The 4,134-nt window shown below is 31.3% G+C and overlaps 3 long non-coding RNA genes across 3 annotated transcripts in view; 1 reads left to right on the top strand and 2 right to left on the bottom strand.

Moving 5' to 3' along the window:
- Window positions 1-4,134, bottom strand: part of LOC125502686 — a 15,730-nt gene that overhangs the window by 10,383 nt on the left and 1,213 nt on the right. The window lies entirely within an intron of this gene.
- Window positions 39-1,410, top strand: LOC125502689. Its single transcript, XR_007280468.1, has 2 exons — window positions 39-218; window positions 348-1,410. It is a non-coding gene; the product is annotated as an uncharacterized LOC125502689 (long non-coding RNA).
- Window positions 1,976-4,134, bottom strand: part of LOC125502687 — a 3,163-nt gene continuing 1,004 nt past the window's right edge. The window contains exon 2 of the long non-coding RNA XR_007280466.1: window positions 1,976-2,680. This is a non-coding gene — a long non-coding RNA (uncharacterized LOC125502687). The remainder of the gene's footprint in view (window positions 2,681-4,134) is intronic.

Genomic DNA, 4,134 nt, shown 5'->3' with positions numbered 1-4,134 from the left:
TTTCTGCGTTATCGAAAATGTTATCCTGAACTGTTAAGTTGCCATAACGTGTGGCCGTTAAAAATAGCATTTATGATACAGCACAGGGCTGATTAGCTGAATAAAACACTTTGCGATTCGCTAATGTCTGAATTGCGCTAATACAACATATTAATTGTTCGATTTAAATACGTATATACAGGGTATGCCACTGCGATGCGTCATTAGTGTAAACAAAGGTATGTGTAATTTAAATTAGTAATAGAGGAGTATATGAGAGTCTAATAAATCTTTATATTTAAATAATAAGGAATCGAAATTTGTCCTGCTTTGTATGTTTTACTAAATTCCGCATGGTTTATTTGTAGGTTTAATTATCAATTTCTGATATTTTCAATTGTAGCAGACAATATTAAGGTAGGTACTCCTCTTGTAAACTGGCAGTAATTTTGACGTTAATTGGGGGCAAAAGAAAAAACAGTATATTGCTTGGGTGACATAAGGGTGAAATATAGCTGAAAATATTTTTTGCCATATTCAGGCCTCCAAAAAAAGTGTGCGTTTAGTTTTAAGGATCAAATGTTGCTACACTTGCAAGACGAGTTAACTCGATCAGTCTAATAAGATACCAGGCTTTGGAGACATGAAATTACACCTTATCTGGACAAAAAACACTAAATTCTCAGTTGACTGTGTTCGATGTTTTTAAATGACTGTTAAACATTATTGCGTTTGTCCGTTGTCCCTCGTATTTAATTTTACTTTTGTACCGGTTTACCTTTGTGCCGGTACCAGTAGTATCGGTAGTACCAAACATAATCCTTTACAAATATTTAAGTAGTCATTATTAAGTACAAAATACTTAGTTTTTGAGAAGTCAATTCAGCCAAAAAGGTTTTTTGATTTGCAATAATATGTTAGTCAAGCGTGAGATTGAACAAATATGCTGTAGCTCTTAAATTGGTTTTGCTTTTCATTGCACTCAGAAATCATCAGAAAAAAATAAGTATCCAGGACTCTCGATAATTGAGTACTAAATGCGGATGTTTTTAAATAATTGAAGTTTAGTTTTAGTGCTGAACACGCTCATAATGAAATTAATTTCAATTCTACCTCCTCAATATCTGGTAAATGGTTAAAAAAAGGTATAATCAACTTTTGCTACTCGTAACATGGCCGCGAAGTCAGCCGAATAAAATTACAACTCTAAAATTTCAGAAGAAATGGTTCCTTTAAAGCAGTAGACCGTAATAAAAAAATCATTATATTATCATTTGTAAATTTTGAAATCTCGAGGTTCAAAACAAATGTTGAATTGTTATACTTGAGCATGCACCGACAATAATTAGGCTAGATATACTATATATAATCCCTGAATCTATTATATTTCCAACCTTAAGCTTGAATTAAATAAAAGCACATTATATGGTAGGCTATTGTTTCCCAATTGTGAACGATCTCCGAAACATAACTAAAGTGAAAACATTAATTCAGTAAATTCGTGATTGCAATTGCAATTTTTCTGTGGTAATAAAGCATATTTTAATTAGTAATTAAATTTCAATCAAAGTGGAATTTGAAATAAAATATTTCTGTGTAATTTGCATTTGCACCCTAGAACCGTATTTAAAAATATAGCTAGTATGACAAACAGTTTATTCTATCATTTTCGATATTTTCCATTTTCACTTACTATATTGGCTATGACAACAACTCAATTTATGTCTAACACATTTTTCGTACAGTAGTTCGAAAAGCTTCAAGATAGTAGCTTTTCTAACTTATTTTTTATGTTTTTTAGTTATCAATATATAAAATTTAAATGTTGTTGTTAAAATTAAAAATATGTTAACACAAGTAGTCTGTCTGCTACTAGTCTGATAAATCGCGATTAATTAGTCCATTAATTTAAGCAAGAAAACGTAAATTTGAAAATTAATTTTGAAAAAAATATACATGTAGGTAGTTAATTGTGCATTTATTAAAAATTCAGCAATTTTCTCTATATATTATATTAGCAACGAACATTTGTACATTTGCATTAATAACTATGTTTATGTCTCCATTTTGAACAGTTTATATATTTTGAGTAAATTTTTATCGAATCAAGTGTATTTTTTTATTAATTTGGCAATCCGCTTGTTAGATGCTGCTTATCGATTCTTTATTAAATCCTTCGTCTAGTGAGGTCGATTTACATCCGTCATATACCAAAAATATATAAATAGGTGATTTAGTGAAAAACATTAGTACCTATTTTTATATAAGATTTTTAATTGAGAATAGAGGCCATGAAATATTTGCATGTTGTGAATATACAAGTTTTTAAGGAACGAATTTAGTTTGTCTGTTACTAGTCTGAAAAATCCCCATTCATTAGTTCCTTAATTTACGCTAAAACCGTCAATTTTTAAATTTAACTTTCCTAAAAATATTATAAAATAACAAACAACATATTATATTAAAAGCGAAGAAAATTCCAACATATATTGAAATAACAACGAACATTCATACATTTGCAACAAGTATGTTTACGTTTATATTATGAATATTTTATATATTTTCAGTACATTTTCAAATAAATTTAGAAACTTGCTTGTTAGATGCGGCTTATTGATTTTTCGTTAAATCCTTCGGGTCCTGTAGTCGATTTCCACCCATCATGCTTTTTAAGGCTTGAATAACTTCCTTCGCTTGTCTCCTAAAAGCACTTTAAAATTGCAGATATTGATTCATGCGACTGGATACTTTACTAATTTTGTAATGCCCAATATTTTGTTTCAAATGTTTACGTTTTAGTTCATTTTTAAGTTTTTCCGATTAGGCGCCCTTAATATCGAAGATGCAGTATTTAAATTAGTCACGTTTATTATAAAACTGGCTGAGGTATTTAAACGGCAGCGGCTATTCCAATGACTATAAGAGCATCGAATATACATATTTTGTGTAATAATCTAAACACAAAAGAAGAATGAAATGTACTTCTTGATAGATATGCACCATCAGAAGTATTCTTCATCAAGAATCAGTATTAATTTGATGATTATATCATTAGAAAAACAAATATAAATTGTTCTTCAGCTTATAAAAAACTAGCTGCTGCTCCCCTAAGTACTTCAGTAAAAGTACTTTTCCATTTGCGAATCACCGTCTGCAAACGATTCGCTGCTTTTCGAACTTTGTAAACTTAATTCACAGTTTACTCACTCTCTATTCACAAGACTCGTTTCAGCAAAATTACATTTAAATTTGTGTCCAAAATATTGCATTGTCAATTTCACCACTGATTTTATACTTTACTCCTTTTGGAAAATGTAGTACCTTTATCTTTTCGAGAAACGATAGATCAAGCAGAAACATTATATGACATTGAGTTACTGAAAAATCAATAACATCTTGCAATTTATTTAGAAGCAAACCTAATATAATGCGACCCTGCATTATATAAGTGAAATCCAAATATTCTACTATACAGGGTGATTCAAAATTGGCGTCATTCCTCTGGAGGTGTTGTCTGGCAATGTTATAGGAGTACAAACAAAATAGTAAAATAAATTAATTGTTATTAAAAACTAAAAAATTTCCGAAAAACTATATCAGAAATACGGCAGCAATGTTTTTCAAGGTAATCGGCCTAATTAACATTGCGCAATTACCTGTGGCTTCGTAAATATTTAAAACTCCGGTAACCATGGAATTATACAGACTGACAATAACGACATGTTGACGAAATGTCAACCTGCTCTCATAACCTCGAATATGGGTGTTTATAAATAAACCCTACAACATCTTTAGGGTTTTTGACCATTGAATGGTTAACTCCAAACAAGCTAGTGCCTGTGTAATCTCCTTATTATCCACTCTTATCAAGCAGCTTCTCGTATTCAGTTAATTAACTCGTGCTCCATTTGTATCTCCTTGTGCTGTGTGTATCGTACAAACGTGGTAGGAATGTAGCCATCGGTATTTATTTGGTGCTTGGCAAAGTGTTAGTTATTGTGCTCTGAGTACCCCTGGAAGGCCCTGATTTGATTATGTCCAATACTTGTTCCTCTGTGCCTGGAACCCGAACATCTATTGCCGTCCACTATCTTCCTGGAACCACTCTCCTCGCCGTTTGTTGGCGTGAGTTCTTTCAGCTTCTGCTATGTTACT

Source organism: Dendroctonus ponderosae, unplaced genomic scaffold (genome assembly GCF_020466585.1).
Source record: "Dendroctonus ponderosae isolate FM_Combo_2020 unplaced genomic scaffold, Dpon_F_20191213v2 Dpon_F_20191213_1, whole genome shotgun sequence".
Taxonomy (NCBI): domain Eukaryota; kingdom Metazoa; phylum Arthropoda; class Insecta; order Coleoptera; family Curculionidae; genus Dendroctonus; species Dendroctonus ponderosae.
The sequence above is the reverse complement of the archived record's forward strand: the minus strand, read 5'-3'. Positions and strand labels throughout refer to the sequence as shown.